General features: G+C 48.5%; 1 protein-coding gene across 9 annotated transcripts in view; it reads left to right on the top strand.

The window, feature by feature from the left end:
- SGMS1 (sphingomyelin synthase 1) overlaps positions 1 to 26,707 on the top strand; it is a 287,713-nt gene that overhangs the window by 182,545 nt on the left and 78,461 nt on the right. The window contains exon 1 of one of the 9 annotated variants that reach the window (XM_047088748.1): positions 1,320 to 1,413. The exons of the other annotated variants lie outside the window; for them this stretch is intronic. The gene's annotated coding sequence lies outside the window, so the exon portion shown is untranslated. Of the gene's footprint in view, positions 1 to 1,319; positions 1,414 to 26,707 lie in introns of those variants that run through there. 9 annotated transcript variants of the gene reach the window in all.

Below are 26,707 nucleotides of genomic sequence, written 5' to 3'. Positions count from 1 at the left end.
TTTCCTTTAAGTATTTTTACTCCAGAGTTATGTTTAGGGCACAGTAACCCAGATGGAATGAGTATTTGAAAATCATTCTTACTTTTTTAACAGTTGATTTACTGTGGCGTCAATGAAATCATTTCCATTTTAAGCCTTTTTTTTTTTTTTTGGTAGTAAAGCTCCTATTGTATAACACCAAATCCAAGGATCCTAAATCAAAAGTTTCTTTAATTAAAAAAAAATGTTTATTTTGAGAGAGAGAGAGAGAGAGAGAGAGAGAGAGAGAGAGAGAACACGTGCGAGCAGGGGAGCAGGGGAGGGGCAGAGAGAGAGGGAGAGAGAATCCCAAGCAGGCTCCAATCAGCCCCACCTGGGACTCCATCCCACCAACCAAACCCTGAGATCATGACCTGAGCGGAGACTGAGCCACCCAGGCACTCCTCTTTAATTTTTTTTTTTTTATAATCACTCAAATAAGGGACTCAGACCATACAACACCAGAGTACTATTTCAGCTCTAAAATTATTTGGATATTTTAACATTGAAAAGATTTTTTTTTTTAAAGGCTACTTGGTCCATAGTTTTGGTGATTCTGACTCGGAGCTTAGAGGGACAAGACAGCACCGGTGAGTGCCTGCTGTTATGTCCAGCACTGTGCCAAAAACGCTGTCCATGTATTATGACATACGAGCTGTCCCACAAGCCGTGTCAGGCGGGTGTTTGGTCCCCTTTCTCTGCAGATAATTAACTTGCCCAAGGTCATTCGTGTCAGAGGTCAGGTCTGAATCTGCCGTGATCCCAGATCCCATGCTCGTTACATCCAGAATCACCGCCTAACTCGAGAACTTTTCCCCGAAGGAGTGGAAATCAGCGTACATCCACTGCTCAAGTATTTCATAACAAGATTAATTCTTGTTTGGAAAGAGTTTCTGAAGAGCCATCCACCATTTCCTTGAAGTTGTTAGAGGCTGAAGTTAGAAAAAAAGAAAAAAGATTTTTTTTTGTTTTTTTTTTGTTTTAAAGGCTGTAAAACGGCCCCGAAGCCCGATATAAATCAAGAAAGGAAAGTTCCGCCTTAGCCGCCAGTGAACACGCTTATTGGTTAGGACTGCCCGGGCTGACTCATTTCTTTTTTGCTGTGTTAGACGGCCACACCCTGCATTCCAAAAACCCTCCGCCGCCCGGCCACGCCCGCGGCCTCCGCGCCGGAGCCTCGGGAGCGGCAGTCGGCGCGCCAGCTGCCCGCGCCCCGGAGCCCCGCGCGGGTGTCCGTGTCGGGGTCGGCGCGCGCCGGCCGGCCAGGCCGCGGGGCGAGGCGCAGGGCCCGGGGCGCCCCCCTCCGTCCCCCTCCCCGCCGGGGCCGCGCGCGCGGGCGCGCGCTCACTCGGCGCCCCAGGAACCGTCCCGAAACCGCCCCCGGGGACCGGAGACGTAAGCGTGCGCCTTCGGGGACGCGTGGCTCGGATCGGGTGCCGTGCGCGGTGCGCGCCGCGCGCCGCGCTGGCGGAGACGGCGGGCCCGGGTGCGGGCGGGCCCGGGTGCGGGAGGCGGCGTGCGCGGACGCGCCACACGTGCGCGGGGCCCGGCTCCGCTTGGGGGCGTCGCGCGTCCCCGGGGCAGCCTTTCGGGCGGGCGGGCTTGCGCGGACGGCCAGGTTCCTGGGTTTGGGGGAGCCCCCCCTCAAGGTCCAGCGCCCGTGCCTGCCGAACGTCCCCGGCGAGCTCCCGTGCTGGCGGGGAGCCGGGGCCAGGGCGGCACGTGCTCCGCGTGTTTACTCCACCGCCACGCGCCCTGAGCGTTGTGGCCAGCAAGTGCTCGCGTGACCGGTGCCTAGAAGTCCCCGCAGAATGCCCGGCCTGGCGCCCCCGGCCCCGTGGGTGCTTGCTGTGCGCGGCGGCCAAGTCACACCGAAGTGACAGCCCGGAGACCTGAGGTCTCCGTCCAGTCCCCTCTCTACTCTGTTGCCTTCTCCCTTGAAACTGTACGTAGAAATAAAATCGTGGAACTTCCTTAAAAATCTTCCTGTGTCGAATACGAGTCCGCTAGTGCACCGAGATTTGTTTGTGTGCTGTACGTGAAGTATGTTTTTGCGAGGGGGTGGGGAGGTGTCGGGGACAGGAGAAGCCGAATCTCGTGATTATTCTGGTTGGCTGAGGACGCACACAGTGCCACAGACGTGTGTCGCCGTCAGAAACACGGACCGTCCGGGCAAGGCGGGCCGAGGGCGTCCTGGTAGCGGAGCGGGTGGCGGGAAGGTTGTAAACTGAACCACGAAGTTGCGAACGTGAATGGCGAAGCTGTGAGTGGTGCCCTTCTCCTTCATTCACGGAGACAGAGACGACTGCAAGCCGACAGGCCCTGTGGCAGAACGGCTCTTAGCAGCTGACTTCGTAGCTCTGGGAAGGAAACCTCTCTAGAAAGAAATCCACATGTAGTAATTAAATTAATTGGATGGAATTTTTAATTAGTTACACCTTGACCTCCGGGTAGCGCTGTGTCCAAGCTCACAGGCTTGTTGCTCTGTCGCTCTGACTTTAACTCATCAAGTGCCTCTGTGTGAGATGTGACAACACGGAATCCTGGTTCTTTTGAGGACCAGCCTGTGATATCGAAAGAAACGGCGTGAAGCGCCCTGGGGTAGTTGGAAAAGCCCCCCCACGGGCGGTGACAAGGGGAAAATACTTTGGTAAATCTCTCCAGTGTCTAAAATCTAAAGGGATGAAATAAACTTAGATTTTTTTAAGTTTCCTTTTTCAAGTTTATTTATTTTGAGAGAGAGAGAGAGAGAGAGAGAGAGAATGTGGGGAAGGGGCAGAGAGAGAGAGAGAGAGAGAAGCCCCACTCAGGGCTTGAAGTCAGGAACCCTGAGATCAAGAGTTGGACACTTAGGGGCACTTGGGTGGCTCAGTCGGTTAAGCATCCGACTTTGGCTCAGGTCATGATCTCACAGTCCGTGGGTTCGAGCCCCGCGTCGGGCTCTGTGCTGACAGCTCGGAGCCTGGAGCCTGCTTTGGATTCTGTGTCTCCCTCCCTCTGACCCTCCCCGGTTCGTGCTCTGTCTCTGTCTGTCTCAAAAATAAATAAACATCCAAAAAAAAAAAAGAGTTGGACACTTAACCGACTGAGCCATCCAGGCGCCCTTAAATTCGATTTTGATTTGAGCTTTGCCTAATAATTGTGACAGGGCCGGGCATTTAAGGACCTGCTATTATCAGGCAGTGAGATGCTTTACGCCCATACCTCATTTAACGTTTACATTATTGCCGAGGGATAGAGGTATTGTTTGTTTTATAGTTGAAGAAGCAGCTTTGGCAAGGTTACATCATCTCCAGATTTCACAGCCGGTGAGCTGGGTTTACACTCGAAGGTGGCGTTTAAGATTTGGTCATTTTTCCATGTGAAATAATCCACAGGAGTTTCTTCATTCAGAGCAGATGTGTGTGTGTGTGTGTGTGTGTGTGTGTGTGTGTGTGTGTGTGATTTTAAACGCTCCTTGTTGCCCCCCGTGCCCAAATGCCAAAGTTCAAGGAATAACGCATTTACTTTGGGAGCCCGTGGTCTTCAAATATTAACTAAGCAAAGCCCTGTTCTCGATGAACCTGTTAGCACATGTGACCGCCTCATAGTTACTGATTTAGGGTGACTTTGTACTGTTTTTTTTTTTTTTCTTTGAAGCCCTTTTCATTGTGGACTTGCAGATTCTTCCTGCTCCTTCCTCATTCACCCAAGGGCAAGGGCAGCTCAGGAGTTCTGTCATTGTCGAATCAAGCCGCCTGGTCCGTGGACATCCAGCGGTGGCATTCTCTGTGTGTGAATGTGCACCCGCAGTAGTTTCTCCGTGATGTGACACGTTTTTAAACTTGTTTTCAGCACACAGGTTAGCGTCGCACCTGTCTGTTAGGAACGGTGAGGTCGCGAAGGTCACGCTCCGCGCGCTATGACTTTTCTTGTCAGGCGAAGGTGACGAAGTCTCCGTGTGTCTCACCAGGGGCGGCCGACAGCAGGAGGGTCCATCTGCTGGGTCGTCTCTTGGGATGTCCTGATGAAAGAGAACGAGGCCGTGAGCTGCAGTATCTATGCCAGAACTGGGTACCGCTCACACCCCCACCTTGTCGTCGTCACCGTCTGTTGACACAGAACGCCCACCTGCCTTCCGCGGCAAGATGCCGGTGCCGTGGCCTCCTCCCGAAACCTGTCTAAATCTTCGCCGCACTAAGTGACTTGAGTTCTGGAGGATGTTGAAAGCACATGCCGGTGTGATGAGAACACCCCTGGGGGGTTATCTTGCGAAAATCATGGAGGGGAGGAAGTGTGCCGGGCAGCTTGGCTTTCAAAACTGCGGGTGGGGGGGATGGTCAGTTCTGGAAACTTGACACTCAGGGCTTACGTTGGCATCATCTAGCAGAACTATAAATGACAGTCTTGAAAAGACGGGTAGGGATCGATTTAGAAAGAGTGGCGACGTTCGGTATCCAGCGTCACTCCTTTCCATCTGACCTCATTTCCTTTTTGGTGGTGACCGGACAGGTATGTCAGCATTGCCATAGGTGATGACAGGTCGGCCTCAGCCAGACGGTTAACAAAAGTGCTCTGTGTTCTTTGCTCAAGGTGGGACAGATGTAGGTGGGACAAGTGGGTTTGTGTCTTGTCCCAAAGGGGGATGGTCGGGAGGGTGCCGTCAGCCTCGCGCAAGGTGCCGGCGGTGTGGGGCCCTTGATAACAGTTGGAGGAAAGACCTCACGCACTGGCGGAGGTGGAGTATTTAGAACCAAGGAGGCGACGGTCCCTGAGTTCTCTGGAACACTGGAGATGGTGGTAAAGAACGGGGACTCGGGGGCGCCTGGGGGGCTCAGTCTGTTGAACGTCCGACTCTCGGTTTTGGCTCAGGTCATGATCTCAGAGTTCATGGGCTCGAGCCCGAGTTGGGCTCTGCGCTGACAACACGGATCCTGCTTGGAATTCTCTCTCCCTTTCTCTCTGCCCCTCCCTCCCTCCCTCTTTCTTTCTCTCTCTCCCTCTCAAAATGAGTGGACAAACTTAAAAAACGAAAAACAGAGCAGGGACTCTGGCTTGACCTCGGGCAAGTTACTTGACTGTTCTGGGCCTCTGTGTCTTCATTCATAAAACGCGGTCAGTAATCCCTACTTTATATGGTTGTCAAAGATGTCCAATGATTAAATTAGATAATCCACGTGAAGTGCTTAAAAACCAAGCCTGATGTAAATTGTATGTCTGAGATGCTAGTCCTCTGTTGATCTTGCCTTTACCTCTTTGGGCAAGGCTGTGTACGTTTCTCGGTCTGTGTTTCGGTGTGTGCCCAGCCAGAATGGGGTAATCCGGTTTGGCCACGGGTCTGGAAACTTTGAACAGAGGTTGAAGACGCTGGGGACGCGTACCTTCGTGCAGAGGCTGAAAGATGGTCGTTGCGTCCTGTAAAGTGAAACACAGGGGGTCACGTTCTCAGTTGTGTATGCTCTATCCAGTCCACCAGGTGCTTTCTCTTAAGGAGCTGTCGTCTGGTATCCTAGAAATCTCCATGAAACTAGAAGTTAGAAGCGCTCTTTCTTGGTATCAGTATGATCTAACTAACAGTGATGCGATCTGAGGCACTCAGCTGAACGCAGTGGTTTCCCGGGCTGGTGGGGAGGAGTGTGCTGTGCACGTTCAGTGCGCAGAAGCCCGGTACGCTGCTAGCGGCTGCCTGCGTGGGAGGAGCCCCTCGCCCAGGAATGAAAGGTCCAGTCCGCATGTCATCAGTGCTGAGGTTGAAAGCCCCTGCTTGTTCACTCTTCAGTATGTGTTTCTGAAATTTCAATCCTGATCTTTGCTCTAGCTCTGTCAGAGGGAGCGTTAAGGGTCTGTTTAGGAAAGGGCCTGGGAGAGTTCATGCGTTCTGGAATGTGCACACGTATACAGCGTCTACACTTTATTAGCAGCCCAGCAAGATCTCATTTGCTCCGCTCCCCGGAGGAGTACTTTACAGGGGTTCAGGAGTCAGATAAGGCTGTGTTTGCATCTCGGCCGTACTGAATTAACCCGCTGTGTGATTTGGGGCAAGTTTCTTTATCTGTGAAAACGCAGTCCCTGTCTCATGAGAGTCGCAGGAATAAACGAGGCCACGTACATAAATCTTGCAGTCCGGTTCGTAGGCACAGTAGTAAGCCATTGTTTTGTTTTGTTGTTTTTTTAATTAACTTTTATTTATTGATTGGTTTTGGTGGTGGGATTAACCGAGGCTTGCTGACATGTGAGACTTGGAAAGAGGATGAATAGAGAAATTGGATTTCTAATAGCAGAAAGACAAGAAACAGAAAAGGGGTCCTGGTCAGGATTCAGGAGGCTGGAGTCTTAGGAAGTATGAACTGTGGCCTGTGGGGAAGGCCCGTGGCATGCACCGAGGGCAGAAACGCTCCAGAGCGGGCACAGCAAGAGCCCTGTTACCCGCCCCCCTCTCCAGCCCAGTACTCACCCCCCACCCCCACCCCGCTGCTGGGACCAGCCCGGGGCCTTTCTGCCTCTGTGAGCTGTTCTACCGTAAAAACTTGTTTGGAGCGTTTGATCTTGGGCAGTTTCATTAACTCTGTTTTCTCATCCTACTCTTGATATTGTGGTCTCTTAGTAGATTTCCTAGTGCCTTAAGGGACAGGCAGCACCCCCAGCCTCGTGTACACGCAAACGTGTGAACTCTGCAGCCTCGGTGACTTCCTATACCCGCTCAGCCTCCCCACGGAAGATGCAGCAAAGCTTTCACGTGACTGCTCTTCCTGTCACCGCATTGGTGTGGCAGTCGCGTTCTGGGAGTCCGGAGGCCATCCGTGAGTCAGGCAGCACATCCGTGAGATCAGTGGAAAGTTCGTGTATCTGACTTAAGAGGGATTTGGTGCGTGTGTGATGAGGCGTGGGTGGAAAGATTGGCCAAGCCGCCCACGGTGCCCACAGCCCACCTGCTCTCCGCTTTGTAAAGGGAGAGAGTTTTGCAGCTCGGTTCGTCTTCCAGGATTGGCCGGAGAGACGCAGCAGTGAAAAGTTCCCTGGCTTAGCAAGAGGCTCTTACTCGGGTTGGAGGGTTGGAGTGAGTTAGTGGACTCTTTTTTTTTTTTCCTTTTTAATCATTTATTTTTTAATTTACATGCAAGTTAGTTAGCATATAGTGCAACAGTGATTTCAGGAGGAGATTCCTTGGTGCCCCTCCCCCATTTAGCCCATTTCCCCCCTCCCACCAACCCTCCCGTAACCCTCTGTTTGTTCTCCATATTTATGAGTCTCTTCTGTTTTGTCCCCCTCCCTGTTTTTATAGTATTTTTGTTTCCCTTCCCTTATGTTCATCTGTTTTGTCTCTTAAAGTCCTCATAGGAGTGAAGTCATATGATTTTTGTCTTTCTCTGACTGGCTAATTTCGCTTAGCATAATACCCTCCAGTTCCATCCACGCAGTTGCAAATGGCAAGATCTCATTCTTTCTGATTGCCGAGTGATAACTCCATCGTATGATAACTCCATTGTATGTGGTACGATATACCACATCTTCTTTATCCATTCATCCGTCGATGGACATTTGGGCTCTTTCCATACTTGGGCTATTGTCGATAGTACTGCCATAAACATGGGGGTGCATGTGTCACTTTGAAACAGCACTCCTGCATCCCTTGGATAAAAACCTAGTAGTGCAATTGCTTGGTTGTAGGGTAGCTGTTAGTGGATTCTTAAAGAGATTTTGTTTTTGCGCTCAAGGTCCCTGTTGCCTTTGAACTGAATCGTTTGCATCCTACTGAACACGGGACTTGAGCCCTCGAGTGGAGTGAATGTCAGTACGCTCCCCCGGCAACTTGCCTGTCTCTGGGTTTGTGGAGGTCTTTCCTCTTGGAGCAGCGGAGAGACTTCACGCTGTTAGAGCAGGAGCGGCCCGGGAGCAAAGCGCAGCAGCCACAGCCCAAGCGGCACGTGGAAGAGGAAGGACTTGGGGATCAAAACCCACTTCTGAGGAATTTGCGACACAGGCTAAGCCCCGTAGTGCTCGTAGGCCGTCATGAGGCCACCCTTCAAACTTGCTTAACTCCCCTGATTAAACGGAAAGAGAAGGTGATGTGCCAGACGCTCCTGGCCTCACGCTGCCTGAGGGTTGCTGGGTTGAGAGCGATAATGACGAAAACTCGGTGGTTCTGCCAGAGAACCCTGAGCTGGGTACGCAGAGTGGCAGACCTCTGTGCGGTCAGAAGGAAAGAGGTTGATCATCTAGACCAGCTGAAAGTCGGGTTACTGATGGACGAAGGGGATGACAGACGACGTAGAGTCCTAGGTGGCGCCAGCGGCCACAAGTCTTGAAGCCCGATTCGATGGTTTCCCCACTTAGGGTTCTTCCCCATCACTTTGCTTTCTCAGATGTGGGTGAGACCAGAAAATTCCCTGAGCTGCGACAGGCATGTTGAAAGGGCTCGAAGGCTGACCGTGTATTTGCTTCTGCCGGGTCGCGTGCCGCACTGTTTGCTAGCGAGATCGCGGGTTCTGGACTTGTGCCGAGTCACCAGACGTGAAGATAGGTTTTTGCAGGTTGAAACGGAGTCCCGCCGAAAGGCCCAGACACATCTCGGACACAGAGGGAGCAGAGCGATTTAAAAGTGTCAAAGTAGAACAGAACAGCGCACCTCCTGACCCGTGTCCATGGGCTTGTATTCTTCACAGTTTAAGCTTGGTGTGTGATGAATTCTTTGATGTACTGATTTAAATAGGTCTCGTGGGTGCAGTCTTCCTCTCTGAAAAAACATCTGACCCCCTTCCCAGAAATTCCTAGAGCCTTCATTTCACTGGAATCGCCGGTTTCCACCAGCAGCGTGGTTGGTCTGTGGGTACCGGATGCGAGGGCTGGGTAGACCCCTTGCCCCTTCTCACTTGGGAGAGAAGACCAGACCCCGAAAGGGACCGAAAGACATGTGCGGGGTGAGCGGGTCCGTGGGGGATCCTGTCACTGTGCCGGGGCCGTCTGTGCGCCTTTGAGATCCGACCGTTAGGTTCCAGACCGCGCTTCGCCTTGCCCTGGCCCCTGACCCCTGCAGAGCCCCCCCCACCCCCACCCTAACGGTGCGGTGTCAGCCACACAGGAAGCCACAGAACGTAGCTCCGTCCCATGCCCACCATGCTTTCTTGGGATTGCTCGTGGGGTTCCTCGTGAATTCTGCTTCGAGCAAACATGGCCAGCAGATTCCAGCCTCTGGGCTACGTGACGGTTTGTACTTCTCCCCACATGTGTTCAGCTGGCATTTTTATTTTAACGCCACCGTGAGTGCGGTTAGATGTGCCGTCTCCTGATCGTCTTGCTGATGAACCGCAAGGCTAATGGGCCACCCCGGCGAGTCCTCTAGGGGACGGTACCCTGCAGACACGCTTGCTTCTCGGCTGGCCCCCGTCTTCACCGTGAGCATGCTCGTCTCTGGGACTGGTGAGGCAAGGGTGTGATGACCGTTGCAGTACCAGTCTCGTGTGTTTTTCGGTTTGTGTGCGTGCTCCTGCTGCTGCTTCGAAAGTGTTGAGAAAAACGGAGTGTAGCTCAGTGCTTATTCATGCTGGAAATGCGGTGTTCGTCCTGTGAGTGACTCCCGTGAGCATGAGTAAAGCGAGCCGGGACACATCTTGTAGTTACAACGTCATCTCACCCATTCCGGCTTCGCTAGGGAGCCTATCCTGTAATTGTCAGGAAATCGCACAGATTACCCAGCAGCCAGAGAAGCCCCCGGTCAGAGCAGTTCATAGCCAGAATGTCACTGATTTTTTTCATTGTGTGTTTTTTAAAAAATTTTTATGACAGAGAGAGACCGAGCACAAGTGGGGGAGGGGCAGAGAGAGAGGGAGACACAGAATCCGAAGCAGGCTCCAGGCTCTGAGCTGTCAGCTCCGAGCCCAACGTGGGGCTCAAACCCACGAACTGAGATCGTGACCTGAGCCAAAGTCAGATGCTTAACTGACCGGGCCGCAGGTGCCCCCACTGTGGTTTTTTATTGCTAAGATTCTTTTAAAGGTTTTAAATAAATACAAGGAAATAAAGTTTTAAATGAAAGAAGTCTGCGGTTACTTGGTTGTCAAGATGATATGTCCGTCTTTGGGCATTTGGGGTTCTGGAAGCTGTGGTTCCTTTTAAAATCTATTCATACAAGACTGCTTTTTTAATACTTTGTTGACACTGTTAAGCTGGAAGTTTTCCTGCCGTCCACGTTGTTGACAGTAATAGATTTTTGCGCGGTTGAGCAGCCGTTGGAGGAAGACCTGTCTAGCAGGTCACCCGGGAGAGTCACCTTCTTACAGCCTTAGCATTCACTTCCAGGAGCGGAGTCCTCGGGAGGGTCAGGAGCCTGTACTCTGACTGTGTCCGTCCGTGCCTCAGGTGGAGATGTGGAAATGAAATGTTTCCAACCCAGAAACCCGTCCTCACCAGCCGGCCCAGATCGGGGAGGTCGGGGGGCACGGTGTTCCACAGACTCCGGGGTGTTAGGATGGCCAGATGGCGTGTGGTGCAAAAACCACTGCGTCCCAGTGACCCTGCAGGGAGCTGACCAGCAGGTGGAAAACAGAAAGACATCTAATGCTCTCTGTGCGTGAAGAGCTACTCCCCTTCCCGGCCCTGGATTCAAGTCCAGGCCTGTCCGTAGCCCCCACCGTGTCCTCCCAACTTCTTCCTTCTCAGGCTGCCACCCTGTTCCGAGGAGCTTCCTTCTCTGAAACCGCCTGGACCACAGTCTCCAAACATGGCATGTCCGTGGTGGGGAGCAGGGAGGCTGGGAGTTGTTGTTTTTAAACTGTGACTCGAGTCTGCTAGAGGGACTGATCCCTCTACAGAGCCTGTGTCTACACCCGCTCGTGCCCCACCACAGCCCACAGAACGCCCTCGGCATAGCTCCTGCCCCACAGTGGGCGTGGCCGCGCGCATTCTGCTGCCCGGTCCCCTGGCCGCTGGCCACGTGCAGACTTCTACAGCACATACGTGACCGTGCAGTGAAAATGCACTAAAATGAACAATCCGGTTTCTAACGCGCACCCGCTGCATTCAGGTGTTCAGTAGCCACGTGGACCTCGTGGGGGGGCGGGGGGGGGCGCGGGGAGCAGATACAGAACATTTCCCTCCTCTTGCTCCGGGGAAGGTGGTGCGTGCGGCCTCAGGGAGAAGAGAGGCCGGAGGGCACTGAATCCCTTGTCAAGGAATTCCCGTGTAAATCAAAACATTACCAGGGCTTACTTTGCTCCTTTAAGCCAAATGAAGGTACGTGGCTGAAAATTTTAGGTTTGTGCACGTTTGAATTTGGCATTGTAGGAGAGCGTGACGGGTTTGAGAGCAGCCCGGGCTGAACCTTGGGCAGGTGGGGCGCGGCCGGTGCGGGTTGGCCGGGGCCCACGGCAGAAGACTAGAAGCCGCTTGGATTCACCGCGCAGGGGAGGTTGGTGAGGTGTCTTGTACCCGGGCTGCGAGCCGGGCACGTGACCTGGGGGTCGGCCGCAGCTGGAAGTCTCGCGGCTCGGGCTGCGGAAACGAATGGGGGGGCCCGGGTACTGACCCTCAAGGGGCAGCTGGGCGAAGCCACAGAGGGGGGTCCGGATGGGTCCGCGGCGAGGGACGTGCCGACCCTTCCGCCGGGGCCTCCGTCGCGCGGGGCAGGCCCTTCGCTGGGGTAGAGCCAGCCGCCAGGGACGGGAAGGGCCCACGCCTGGCAGCCGCTGTGTGTTGAGCCGAGTACCTGTGGAGCGGGGTGCAGGGTGCTGGGGGCAGGGTGAGCCCCTTCAGACACGCGGCGTCCAGCAAATCGCTTTCACTGCGTCCCTCCAGCGGGACTCCCACCCCCCCCTCGGGGCGGGGGCTGTGGCGCAGACCCTGCGGCAGAGCGGGCGCAGTTTTAGGTTCTTAAATTGGTTGAAAACTTGCTGAAGTGCGTTGTTTGCAAGGTGTTTGTTTTTTTTTTTCTTAATCAAAGTTGGTATTTTAATTCCAGCGAGTTAACCTACAGTGTAACACTAGTTTCAGGAGTTCAAGGTAGTGATCCCGCACCTCCGAACGTCACCCCGCGGTCCTCACGACAAGCACACGCCTTCGGCCCCAGTCACCTGTTATCCCATCCCCCACCCGCCTCCCCTCCGGCGACCATCAGTGTGTTCTCTGTAGCGAAGAGTGCGTTTCTTGCTTTCACTTTCTTTCCTTTTGCTTGTTTCCATTTGGTAAATTTTCCCTGTGAGTGAAATCATATGGTATTCGTTCTCAGACATGTTACTTAGCATTAGTCTCTCTGGTTCTATCCACGTGGTTGCAACTGGCAAGGTTTCATTCTGTTTTATGGCTGATACCCCATTGTATGTATTCTCTGGTGTGTATGTATATATATGTGTGTAAATATACGTATACACACCACACCTTCTTTATCCATTCGTCAGTCGACAGACATTTGGGCTGCTTCCATAATTTGGCTGTTATTGATAATGCTGCGATAAACATAAGGATGCATGTACCACTTAGTTCATTTTTTTTTTTTTAATTTGGATAAATACCTAGGAGTGCATTTGCTGGACGTAGGGTAGCTCCGTTTTAAACTTTTTGAGGAACCTCCATACTGTTCTCCACGGTGGCTGCACCAGTCTGCGTTCCCACCAACAGGGCACGACGGTCCCCTTTTCTCCGTATCCTTGCCAACACCCGTTGTTTCTTGCGTTGTTGATTTTAGCTATTCTGACAGGTGTGAGGTGATATCTTGTGGTTTTGATTTGCATTTCCCTGATGCTAAGGGGTGTTTAAGCAGCCTTTCATGTGTCTATTAGCCTTTTGTGTGTCTTCTTTGGAAAAATGTCTCTTCATGTCTTCTGGCCATTTTTTTCACGGATTATCCATTTTTTGGGTGTTCAGTTTGTATGTTCTTGATGTATTTTGGGTAATGACCCTTTATTGCATATCATCTGAAAAATACCTTCTCCTATTCAGTAGGTAGCCAGCAGCCTTTTAGTTTTGTTGTTTCCCTCGCTGTGAAGAAATTTTGTATTTTGATGGAATCCCAGTAGTTCATTCTTGCTTTTGTTTCCCTTGCCTCAGGAAACATCTGGAAAGAGCTATTAATGGCCGATGTCACAGAGGTTACTGCCTATACTTTCTTCATGGACTTTTATGATTGCAGGTCTCACATTCAGGTCTTTAATCCATTTTGAATTTTGTGTGTGTGGGTGTTTGCTGTAAGAAAGTGGCCCAGTGTTATTCTTTTGCGTGTAGCTGTCCAGTTTTCCCAGCACCATCTGTGAAGAGACTTTTTCCCCTTGGGTATTCTTTCCTGCTTTGTTGAAGATAAATGGACCATATAATTGTGGGCTCATTTCTGGGTTTTTCTATTGTGTTCTGTTGATCTGTGTGTCTGTTTTTGTGCCAGTACCATACTGTTCTGGTCACTACAGCTTTGTTATTTAACTTGAAATCTGGAATTACAGTAGCTGCAGCTTTGCTTTTCATTTTCAAGATTGCTTTGGCCATTCGGTGTCTTTTGTGGCTCCACATTTTAGGATTGTTTGTCCTAGCTCTGTAAAAAATGCTGTTGGTAGTTTGATAGGGGTTGCATTCAATCTGTAGATTGCTTTGGGTGTATAGACATCTTAGCAGAATTTCTTCTTCCAGTCAATGAGCGTGGAATGTCTCTCCATGTCTTTGTGTTATCTTCAGTTTCTTTCATCAGTGTTTTATAGTTTTCAGAGTACAGGTCTTTTATCTCTTTGGTTACGTTTATTCCTAGATAATCTCATTATCTTTGGTGAAATTATAAATGGGACTGTTTTCTTAATTTCTCTTTCCGCAGCTCCGTTATTGGTGAATAGAAGTGCAACACGTTTCTGTACGTTGATTTGGTATTTTGCGACTTTACTGAAATAGTTCGATTAGTTCTAGCGGTTTTCTGGTGGAGTTGTTCAGGTTTTCTATATATAGTATGTCACCTTCAGATAGTGAAAGGTTTACTTCTTCCTTACTAATTTGGATGCATTTTTGCTGTCTGTTGTGGCTAGGACTTCTAGGACTGTGTTGAATAAAAGTGATGAGAGTGGAGACCCCTGTCTTGTTTCTGATCTCAGATTTTCCCCGTTTCGGATGATGTTAGCAGTGGGTTTTTCATACATGGCCCCTATTTTGTTGAGGTGTATTTCCTCTAGACCTACTTTGTTGAGGGTTTTTATCATGAATGGATGTTGTACTTTGTCAGATGCTTTTTCTGCCTCTATTGAAAGGATCATATGGTTCATCTCTTTTCTCTTATTGATGTGATGGTCACGTTGCTTGATTTGTGAATATTGAACCACCCTGGCTGTCCCGGAATACATCCCACTTGATTGTGGTGAATGATGTTTTTAAAGTATTGTTAGATTGAGTTTGCTAGTATTTTCCTGAAAATGTTTGCATCTATGCCCGTCAGAGATAGTGGCCTATAGTTTTCTTTTTCTGTGGTGTCTTTATCTGGTGTTGGTAGTAGGGTAATGCTGGCCTCACAGAATAAATTTGGAAGTTTTCCTTTTCCAATATTTTGGGACAGTTTGAAAAGAATAGGTATTATCTCTTTTTAAAATTCGTCTGTGAAGCCATCTGGTCCTGGACTTTTGTTTGTTGAGAGTTTATTGATTACTGATTCAATTTCATTGCTGGCAATTAGTGTGTCCAAATTTTCTTTCTTTCTTTCTTTCTTTCTTTCTTTCTTTCTTTCTTTCTTTCTTTCCTTCCTTCCTTCCTTCCTTCCTTCCTTCCTTCCTTCCTTCCTTCCTTCTCTTTCTTTCTTTCTTTCTTTCTTTCTTTCTTTCTTTTTAATTTTTTAATGTTTACTTTTGAAGGAGAGAGAGAGAGCGCGCACACAAGCGGGGTAGGGTTAGAGAAAGAGATGGAGACACAGAATCTGAAGCAGGTTCCAGGCTCCAGGCTGTCAGCCCAAAGCCCGACGCAGGGCTTGAACTCACGAGCTGTGAGATCATACCCGGAGCCAAAGTTGGACGCTTTACCAACTGAGCCACCCAGGCGCCCCAGATTTTCTCATTCTTCCTGTTGCAGTTTTGATAATTTATATGTTTCTAGGAATTTATCCATTTCTTCCAGGTTGTCCAATTTGTTGGCATATAGTTTTTCATAATAATCTCTTATAAATGTTTGTATTTCTGTGGTGTTGGTTGTTACTTTCCTTTCTCATTTGTGATTTTATTTATTTGGGTCTTTTTTCTTTTTAGTAAGTCTTGCTGGAGACTTATCAGTTTTATCAATTTTTTCAAAGAACCAGTTCCTGGTTTCATTGATCTGTTCTGTTATTTTTATTTTTATTTTTTTTTTAGTTTCTATGTCATTTATTTCTGCTCTGATCTTTATTACCTCCTTCTTTCTGCTGGCTTTAGGCTTTGTTTGTTGTTCTTTTTCTGCCCTTTTCAGTGTAAGATTTTTCTTGCTTCTCGAAGTAGGCCTGTATTGCTAAATTCTTCTCTCTCAGAACTGCCTTTGCTGCATCCCAAAGGTTTTGAACCATTGTGTTTTCATTTTTATTTGTTTCGATGGATTTAAAAAAATTTATTTTCTGGTTGACTCATTCATTGTCTAGTAGCATATTATTTAACGTCCCATGTGTCTGTGGTCCTTCCAGATTTTTTCCTGTGGTTGACTTCAAGTTTCATAGCATTGTGGTCAGAAAAGGTACATGGTATGACTTCGGTTTTCTTGAATTTTTTGAGGCCTGTTTTTTTGGCTTAATATGTGATCTGTTCTGGAACATGTTCCGTGTGCACTTGAAAAGAATGTGTATTCTGCTGTTGTAGGATGGGATGTTCTGAATATGTCTCTTAAACTCATCCAGTCCAGGGGCGCCTGGGTGGCGCAGTCGGTTAAGCGTCCGACTTCAGCCAGGTCACGATCTCGCGGTCCAGGAGTTCGAGCCCCGCGTCAGGCTCTGGGCTGATGGCTCAGAGCCTGGAGCCTGTTTCCGATTCTGTGTCTCCCTCTCTCTCTGCCCCTCCCCCGTTCATGCTCTGTCTCTCTCTGTCCCAAAAATAAATAAACGTTGAAAAAAATAATAATAAAAAAAAATAAAAAAAAACTCATCCAGTCCAGTGTGTCATTCAAAGCCATTGCTTCCTTGTTGATTTTCTGTTGAGACGACCTGTCCATCTGTTAAGTGGGGTGTTAAGTTCCCCTACTAATGTTGTATTACTATCGATTATTTTCTTTGTGTTTGTTATCAATTGTTTTATATATTTGGATGCTCCTATATTGGGTGCATAAATATTTACAGTAGTTATATTGTCTTGTTGGATTGTCCCCTTTGTTGTTATATAGTGTTCTTCTTTGTCTCCTGTTACAGACTTTGTACTAAAGTCTAGTTTGTCCGATGTTGCTACTTTGACTTTTATTTGGCGATCATTTGTATGATGAATGTTTCTCCATGTCCTCACTCTTAATCTGCAGGTGTCTTTCAGGCTGAAATGATTCTCTTGTAGATAGCATAGAGGTGGGTCTTGTTTTCTACCCATTCATTCACCCTGTGTGTTTTGATTAGAGTGTTTAGGCCATTTACATTTACAGTTATTATTGATAGACTTGTATCTATTGCCATTTTATTACTTGTTTTGTGGTTGTTTCTGGAGATGGTCTCTGATCCTTTCTTATCTTTATTTCATGGTTTGCTGGTTTTCTTTAGTGATATATTTTGATTCCTTTTTCTTTATTCATTGCATATTTATTAGTAGTTTCTAAGTTGTAGTTACCGTTAAATTTGTATATAACGTCTTCTGCATATAGCAGTCTGTATCAAGTTGATGGTCGTGTAAGTTTGAACCCATTCTTTATTTCTGCCCTTCTCATGTTTTAGGTGTTTGTTGTCATATTTAACATCCTTTTATTTTGTGAGTTCCTTGACTGATTTTTTTTTATAGAAACATTAATTTGTACTACTTTTGTGTTTCCTACCTTCACGTTCTCATTTATGTTCTTTCCTTTCCATTCACAGAGTCCCCTTTACTAGTTTGTGCAGGACTAGTTTGTGGTCATGAACTCCTTTAATTTTTGTTTGGGAACCTCTTTATTTTTCTATTCTGAATGACTGCCTTGCTGGATAGAGTATTCTTGGCTGTAGGTTTTTCTCAGCACTTTGAATATATCATGCCAGTCCCTGTTGGCTTGCCAAGTTTCTGTGGAGAAATCTGCACCTAGCCTTACAGGTTTTCTCTTGTAAGTTAAGAACACGCTTTGCCTTTGCTGCTTTTTTGTTTGTTTGTTTGTTTGTTTGTTTTTCATTTGTCACTATATTTTGCGGATTTATTTACAATATGTCTTGGTGTTGGCCTGCTTTTATTAATTTTTATGGGTGTTCTCTGTTACTCCAGGATCTGAATGTCTGTTTCCTTTCTCTGGTTAGGGAAGCTTTCTGCTGTTATGTCTTCATGTAAGTTTTCTGCCCCCTTTTCTTTCTCTCCTTCTTCTGGAATCCCTGTAATATAAATGCTACTATGTTTGATGAAGTCACTGAGTTCACTAAGTCTATTCTTGTGTTGTTTAATTCTTCTCTCACTCTGCTGTTCGTCTTCATTATTTTCCATAATTTTGTGTTCTGTGTCATTTATTAGTTCCTTTGGTTCCTCCATCCTCGTGTTCATTGCATCACGCCTGTTTGCAGTCTCCTTTATTGCACTCTTTGTCTCTGATTGATTCTTTTTTAACTCTTCTGTCTCTGTGGTAAGGATCTCCCTGATGTCTTCTATTCTTCTCTCAAGTCCAGTGAGTATCCTTATGATTGTTGCTTTAAATTCTCCATCAGGCATGTTACTTGTGTGTTTCTCCTAGATCTCTGGCTGTGGCTTCACCTTGTTTTTTCATTGGGGATAAATTCCTCCATCTTTGTTTAAGTCTCTGCCTTCTTCTCTGTGTTAGAAAAGCCAGTTATGTCTCCTGCTCCTGAAAGTAATGACCTTATGAAGAAAAGGTCATGTAGTGCCCAGAGCCAGTGCTTCAGGGAGTGTCTCCAGTGCGTTGCTGCCTGTGCTCTGCTGTTGTGTTTTGGCTGCTCGACCTTCAGACCATTGGTCTGCAGAGGCTCTCCTTGTCTGCTGTGGGCAGTGCTTGGGCCCTAGCCTGAATGTGGAGAGTTTTAACTAGGTGTGTTCTGGTCTGCTTGTGAAATGAGATCTGGTGCCACCTCCACCAGAACTGAGGCCCTGCAGAGCTCTCTGGTTGGGGGACATGCTGTGGGCAGCGGTTTGTGCTGTTCTTCTGTGGGAAGGTGCCTGCTGTGCTGGGACAGAGGCAAGCATGACTGAGAGGGGCAGTCCTGCCAGAGTACAGGGTGTGGGACTTGGCGTAAGCAGGTCAGCCAGCCAGTGTCAGCTCCCTGCTGCTTCCTTCTGGTGGCTCTGTGCTTATGCTGAGGGGTGGAGGAGGGAAATGGCCTTAGCCAGCTTCTTTGTTCCTGGAGAGGTATCTCCCTGGAGGCTGCCTCTCAGGGATGTGCTCTGAGATCAAATAGTTGGCCCCAGGCATTCTTCAGATGTTGTTTCCACACCCACACTGTCTGCCCCCAGGTTGTTTTCCTGCCTTCTCTCCAGAAGCAGCACAGTGCCCTCCAGGCTCTATCCCAGCCAGGCCTGCTGGCTTTAAGCCCCGCTTGTTGCTAGAAGTCAAAAATTCAGCCCCTCTCGTTTTCCAAGCCAATGGCTTTGGGGAAAAGTTCTTCTTGTGCCTTCCAGGTGTGCTCCTCTCTTGCCTTCTCCCACCATGGCTCGCTCCTCTCCGCAGCACCCAAGATCTGTGTTTTCCCTCAACCGCATCTCCATACTTCCTGCCTTCTTTGATGTGGCCTCTTATCCAGCTTTGGTTATGGAGTTTTGTTCTGCGGATCTTCAGGTCGATTTTTGGGATGTTTAGGATGATTTGATAATTATCTACGTAGTATTTGTGGGATGAGAGGAGCCTAGGGTCCTCCTACTCTGGGGCTGTATTCCCCCTCAGTGTCAGACTTTTCATGTTGTTTTTAAATAATATGTTTGTGGTCACCAAATTACAAAGATAAAGAAGGCAGTCCTGTCCAGTTGGGCAGGGAAGATAAAGAATGTAGGAAGTCCCTATCCCGGAGCCAGAAGGATGAGCGGGAGGTCAGAGGGCCTGCAGCTGGGGATTCAGGGAAGGGTCTTCTGGGTGAGTTCACTAGGGCTCGACAAATAACCATTTACACCTGGCCAGTTCTCAGGACCTCTCTCTTCTCGGGGTCCCTGTGGTTTGTCATTTTGGCCAAAACAAGGGAGAAGGAGAAGGCACTGAAAAGAACATCCAACTGAAAATACTGTGTCTTGACTATACAGATACCAAAAATAAATTGATTCCCAGTGTGCCGTCAGCTCTGGATCACGGACATTTTTGCTCCTGGTATTTCTTCAATTTACTGTAACCTCATAGACATTTTTAAAATCAGTTTCCTTTTTATGTTTTCTACCCAGAGCCCACCACTCTCCTTGCTCATTTGATGACTTATGATAACTGTAAATTTGCACCCAGCAGACAGTGGGCATTCAGTAAATCCATGCTCGCCAAGTAAATGAGCAAATGTTGAGCAGGCATAATTTAAGGCCTCCAGCTGCTTTTCACTGCATGAAATCTTTGCAGAGATCTCTAATTTAAACCTGTGCGTTTTAGGGGCGCCTGGGTGGCTCAGTCGGTTAAGCGTCCGACTTCAGCTCAGGTCACGATCTCACAGTCCGTGAGTTCCAGCCCCGCGTCGGGCTCTGTGCTGACGGCTCAGAGCCTGGAGCCTGCTTCAGATTCTGTGTCTCCCTCTCTCTCTGCCCCTCCCCTGCTCATGCTCTGTCTCTCTCTCTCTCAAAAATAAATAAAAACATTAAAGATAAATAAACCTGTGCGTTTTGTTCTCTGTGTTGTGTCGTGGGATGGTTTACATTTACTGAGAGGTGATCACCGTGGTCAGGCCTTCTCTGTGCTTCTGAGGCTGGCACTGCTGTTCTCAGTCACTTCCATGAAGTGGCCACACAGCGAAGAAGAGGATGACCTGGTCTTTGCTCCAGAGGGGCTCGCTAGGGGTCCCCTGTGCTAGGGGTCCATTTCAGTGGAATGAACCCCATCTTCACGCACCTCTGCCCAGGGCCTCAGGGTAGAGAGGACTTGCTGGGGAAGGGGCAAGGGGGAGGCCACAGGCGTCATCCCAGGCCCGGCTCAGCGGCCCCCGTGAGGTCCCGGGCGGGCCTGCCACGCTCTGTCGCTCAGGGGTCACTCCAGGAGACTGGAATGCAGATGGGAATTTCGTACCAAAACCGTTTTTTTGTTTTTTTTTTTTTTTTTAATTTTTTTTTTTTTCAACGTTTATTTATTTTTGGGACAGAGAGACCAAAACCGTTCTAATATACTTGCAAAATCATGGCACTTCTTCCTTTCTGCCCTTTGGCTGTGACTGTTACTTAGAATTTTATCATGAAAGTAGCTTATTGTGAAAAGTAAGGGAAACGTACATGAAGTTTTGTTTCTGTCTTTATTTTGTTTCCCCCGCTTTGTTTGTTTTCTGAATATCTAATCTTTCTTGATCCCTGGAGCACGGAGGAGTCAGCAGGTCTGGGTCCCAGCTCCCTGTGCGTCAGGGCGCCAGGTGGGGGAAGCCGTGGCGTGTTAAGTCCGATAAAGTGTGCCGGCTGCCAGGTTCATGCCGTGCCTGTGCTGGCTTCACTGGGTCCTCGGGACTCGACACTGTGGCCCGTCATTGTCCGTAGCTGTGAGAGGTGAGCACCCTGGGGGATCGGAGAGCTGCGCCGATGCGTGGCCGTGCAGCTGGGCGCAGACCTGGAGAAATGCAGATTCTGGCTCTTTCACTTGGAAAGTTTGCCAGGGGACCTACGGCAGAAATGCTGGCGGGCGAAGGGCGTGTGTCGGGCCGCCTCTTCTGGGAGCAGAAGCCAGGCAACCACTTGAACGGGGACGGAGTTAGAGCAGGCGCTGGGTCAAGCGTTGTTAAGGATAGTAGATACAATGGGCGGAACGGTGATAGGGATGAAGGGCACTGACCGGTGAGCACAGAGTAACGTGGAGAATCGGTGAGTCCCTGGGTGGTACCCCCGGAACGGGTGCCACACTGGGTTAATGGTACTGCGGTGAAAAAGTAACATAAAGTTGAAAAAAGAAAACACGGGGAAAAATGAAAAAAAACTGTTGTCACAATAAGAACTGTGGGAGGTTAGCCATAATATTTGCCATCAGCAACTAAACTGAAACGTTGAAAAGAAAAGAAAACTTCAGAACAACCACCAAATGGAGAAGCAGGCCATTGATATAAACACATATACATACACGTTATAAAAAAAAAAAAAAAAAACAACAGAATTATCAGCTACGACGAGGGGTTGGAGCCGTGATGGATTAGCTAATAAAAAAGTAAGCAGACCTGTGTAGGACATAGAAATAATGGGTCCTGGGGGGCAAGGAAGAGGCTGCACCTTACAGCCCAGTGAGAGCTGGTGCACATCGGGACCTAGACGTTGGAGGGGACGTAGCTGGGGCGCGCGGTCTGGTGTAGGGTGGCTGCGGGCCGGGTGTCTAACTGCAGACGCCTCGCTGTGACGCTGTCACAGGCAGCTGCCACCCCGGAGCCAGGAGCCGGCCTTCTGTACCGTGGTGTCTTTCCAGAAACTTCCTTGTGCTGACAAAACCAGCCAGCAAGTGAAACCCGTGTTTAAGGGACCCAGATGCATTTTTGCAGATCAGGCAATCAAGGGTGAATTTGTAGCCAAGAGGCACTAAATTGATAAACTGGCACAGAGAGGAAAGAGCCCACCCTTTTTCTCAGAACCTGTATGTTTCTTTTATTCAACCAGACGGTTGCTCGTGATACATACACGTTTGGGTGGTTTCATATCCCGCCCCCACCCCCCGCCATGGTACTTCACCATATTCCTCAGACTTTTAACACTGAGTGGTTTGCTTACCTGTGTTGTGTCTCTGACTTACCACTAGGGGACTGTTGAGGATTAAGCTTTTTACACTTTCTTTTTTGCTGTTTGCCCCTCGGATAAATAACATGGCTGATAAGGAACTAGCGCCCCATTTATGAAGTGCCTTCCAGCCAGACGGCACCCCAGGCTTTACTGTTTGGTACCACCTAGAATTGTAATTGCGTGTAATTCAGTTTGGGATTGTATCTCTTGGGCTCTATAACCATTTGTCAGAGACTTCCCTAATGCCTTGTAGGGCTGGCGTTTTCTCTGTGCGTGGTGGGCTTTTTAGTTAGTTACCACTGCATTTCTGTACAGCTTCCTTGTGAATATGGAAGAATGGTTCTTCCAGAAGAGCTCCTTAAAGACTTTCCCTCAAGACGGTTTGCTCTAAAACACAGGTTTGCGCTGCGGGATTCGTTTGTGACTTGGTGCCCCCTGGCTCCGTGCAGTGTGTAATTTATCATTTGTTTAAAACGTGAGAGAGGGAGAAATTCTCAGCCTTGACCTTGGACCCAGTTGATATCGAGCCATCGGCCCTGCCTTCTTTGTCTGTTTCACTTTGTGTTTCGTTCTGTTTTTCTCCCTCAGAACTCTCCGAAAAAGCCTTTAACTCATTAAGTATGTTTTGCGAGGTTCAGATGTTAAGGCCTATAGACACTCTCCATTTTCTGGGCTTTTTAAAGGTAGGTTTTGTTAAAACACAGAGTGCTGAGAGAGAAGATAATTAATTGCTTGTGATCTTACATTTAGGTAACATCTGATGTTGAAGATAAAGAAAAAGAGAGCATATATGCAGTTAACGTACAAATGGTATCAAAAGGCACCGAAAAAGAGGTGAAAGCCTCACTTCAAATATAACTGTTACTACATTTCTCGTGATTTCTTCCAGAAAAAAAAATGTTTTTGGCCCATGTCGGCATCTATCTGGCTCTCTGCCTTTTACGTTGTTTAACAAAGATATTAAATATATATACTTAAATGTATTTTTCTGCAGCCTTTTTCAGTATACTTTTCCTGTTACATCTTTCTTTTCTTTCCCTTTTTATTTATTTTGAGAGAGCGTTGCGTGCGTGAGTAGGGGAAGGAGAGAGAGAACCTTAAGCAGACTCCATGCTCAGTGCGGAGCCGGCCTCGGGGCTCAACGTCATGACCCCAGTATGATGACCTGAGCTGAAATCAAGAGTCAGACCCCAACCACGGAGCCACTCAGGTGCCCCTCCCATTACAATTTTAGAGATGTTTCCTGTCGACACACAAATCTCGCTTCTTCACTTTGGCGTGATTTGTACATAATTTCATGGCACAGCTGTGTGTTAATTGATGTCACCGGTGCCTTACCTCTGGCTGTCTTTAGTAACTGCCAGGTATTTGCGAGGAGGTGTTGCGGTTAGCTATCGGGGTTATCACAGTCTGCCTTTTTGTAAATAAACATCTTGCGGAGGTATCTGTAGGTTAAATCCTTAATAAATTGCTAGGTCAGATGATAAACGCATTATACACTTTGACAGACATTACCAGATTGCTTTCTGGAGAGGTTACGCACATTCATTTCCCTTGGCCGAGGCTTTCCGTGGCCCCAGCGGCGCGGTCGGGACCAGGCTTTAGCATTTTTGCCCATCTGGGGAGTTGCCTGTTCCTGTGAGTGGCTTTGTGCTTTCTTCCTTCTCCATCCACTTCTTTTTCCTCCTTTCTTCCCTGTTTAGGGATCTTGTCTATAGCATATTGACTCATATCAGCTCATTTTAAATGAGAGAAGTTAGCCTTATTTCATGTGTTGAAAATGGTTTTTTTTCCCATGATATATATACCCTGTCTCTTGAAAAAGTTCATTAAAAACATTGTTTTTATTTTGGTGTAAAGATTTTTTAAAACATGTCCTTTTTTATTTTATTTTTTTAATGTTTATTAATTTCTGAAAGAGAGACAGAGACAGAGTGCAAGCAGGGGAGGGGCAGAGAGAGAGGGAGACACAGAACCTAAACAGGCTCCAGGCTCCGAGCTGTCAGCACAGAGCCCGACGCGTGGGGCTCGAGCTCACAAACTGTGAGATCATGACCTGAGCCGAAATCAAGAGACGGATACTCAACTGACTGAGCCACTCAGGTGCCCCTCAAGTATATGTGTATATATGATATATATATATATATGTATTATATATGTATGTTATATATACACCTATGTATTTATTTATTTAATGTTTATTCATTTTAGAGAGAGAGAGAGACAGAGCACGAGCAGGTGAGGGGCAGAGAGTGAGGGAGACACAGAATCCAAAGCAGGCTCCAGGCTCCAGGCTCCGAGCTGTCAGCACAGAGCCCGATGAGGGGCTCGAACTCATGAACCGTGAGATCGTGACCTGAGCCAAAGTCAGACGCTTAGCTGACTGAGCCACCCAGGTGCCCCCAAGCATGTTCTTTTTTAAAAGAAATGGGAAAAGCATGTGTATTGAGAAAACTTGGCCATCCTTTCAGCTGTTTTTAAGGCTGAGTAGTTGTAGTTTGGAACAAAAGGTTACTCCCGTGGTCTTCGTGTAACTTGTCGCCCTGGAGACCCCACACACAGCATGTTACTTGCACCAGGACTGCCAGAAGGAGTGATGGGTGTTGGTGACCTTGCCCTCTGCACTTGCCTTGGCCGTCAGCGGTTTACAGCCCTCTGAAGAGCAGGCGAGTTTATGAGCAGAATGTAGCCACCTGGGGACGTCCCCCCCCCTCCCCCACCGGTGTGATGCGTAGAACAAACGGATGCAGGCGGGGAAGAGCAAGGAGAATGGGCAGGAATAGAGAGCTCGTGTCACGGTTCCGCTGGGACGCGGGCGTCAGCTAGACGTGCGCGTGCCTGACGGATAGGCCCCCGGAGTCCGGGCCACCTCCATGCCTTCTCTTCATAACCCTTCACGCAGCTTCCGGGTAGCTGGGCTGAGTCCTGAGACGGTATCTGTCGTTCACATCGTGGTTCGTTGTGTAGAGTATCGAGTGTGGAAACGGGGTGCTGGTGCCGAATGTCGTCTGTTCGAGTCTCTCCTTCCTTTGCGTTCGCACCGTTGCCTGCCTAGGCTGCCCAGGAAGAGGTGATCTGTTCCCTGTGGTTACAGTGTCGTTAAGACTGTACTTTAAACCTCTAATTTCAAAGTAATGAACACACAAAGGATGGCTCTCTCCAAGGAGCAGTCTTTTCCTTTGAACATTTAAAATTTAAGATCTGGGCTAACAAAACTGGAGCGTGTGAGAGCTTGTTACGTTCTCTGTAAACCATAACTCAGCCTAACTCCAGGGGAAATACTTTGCTAGTTCTTTATTTAATAAAATATCTCACCAGAGAAGAGTTGGAGGGTATCCTGACAACTTGAGGAATCTGTATGTATATACTTACCTTATTCATACACGTGAGAAGTTTTTTAATGGTATCCTATAAGGGATAACACGACGGCTCAGTATTGTCTTGGGTGACATACAAAATACCATAAGTTCTCGTTTCTGGTGGGATCGTGGCCGCTTTTTCATGCCCTTTGACTTGAGACGAGGTGCCCGTTGGCTGGGTTTCCTCTTGATAGCTTTATGAAGGCAGGTGCCTCTGTTAATTTGAATTTGCTGAAATGAAAGCCTGCATGGGTGAAAACAGGTTTCTTTTTGGGAGAGCTGATGCTCGGCTTTGACTTCTGTCCTTCTTCCGTGGCATTCCACACAAAAATAATTGGACGTCAGCACACGAGAGAAGGCAGCTGTTGTCGTCCTGGATGGTCCCAGTGCTTATTAGGCATCCATTTCAGTACAGACTGATGGAATAATTGTGAATGATGTCATTAATTAGCTTTGATCAGAGGTACGTATTGTGGTTTGGTAACGTCAGTTTTCTTTTCTAAGCCGTAAACAATAAACGGGGATGTTTAAAAACGTCTGTGTGGCCCCGTCAGAAGAAGCTCACAGATGATTCCTCAGGCACGGCGGTTTAGTTCAGCTGGGGTCCACCTGGCGTCCTCAGCTGCAGCCTATAGGTCTATAAGCCAAGTGGACTAAATACCACTGACAGAAGTTCACGTATGCGTTTGTCTTTAACATTTTATACCGGAGGACAGGTGCTTAAGGCAAACAGAATCCACCTCGAAAAATCCGTTTCTGAAAGCAGGAGCGTCTGCAGTTTGTTCGGTGACGATGAGGACGGCTCTGGAGGTGAGACCCTGGGGCCCCGTTGCAAACCGGTCAGCCTTGGAGAAGCAAAGTGAATGAAGAATAAAATGCTACTATCGACTGTGACCGCCATGAAAAATACATACTCCAGGACACCAGGAGCTCCTGGTGTGTATTTTTGGTTGGGTGGCATACAGTTCTGGGGGGCGTAGAGGTTTTTTGGAGGAATGCCTCGCAGCTAGAGTGAAAGGCAAGAAGCACATGGGAAGGAGGCTGGCAGGACGAGCGCAGGTGGAGGAGCAGAGGCGTTGCAGGCGGAGTTTCTGCGTTTGATCCTCAGTGCTGCCACTCCCGGGCTTCCCCGAGAGAGAAAGGTAGCCTCTCCAGGCCCTGGAGATCAAAATGCCTACCTGGCAGAGTTGAGAGCGATGCAAGAATTGGGTACGTGGTGATCACTTAGCGGATGTGGCTTCCTGCCTCGACGACCGTGTTCCCAGCACTGTGCACCTTGAAGGAAAGGCTGCTGGGGATGCGAACGTTTCAGGTACCGGCTGCGACAGGGGGGAGGGGACACGGGGCTGGTTCGGAACCCGGTGATTTTCAGGAAGGCAGAGGTTCGCTCTGTGTTTTTAGCACATGACTGTTGTTGATTTT

This window comes from Lynx rufus, unplaced genomic scaffold, assembly GCF_022079265.1.
Source record: "Lynx rufus isolate CCGP_SWC_20201006 ecotype Redwood Valley unplaced genomic scaffold, mLynRuf1.p SCAF_25, whole genome shotgun sequence".
Taxonomy (NCBI): domain Eukaryota; kingdom Metazoa; phylum Chordata; class Mammalia; order Carnivora; family Felidae; genus Lynx; species Lynx rufus.
Note: the sequence above shows the minus strand (reverse complement) of the source record. Positions and strands in the feature narration are given on the sequence as shown.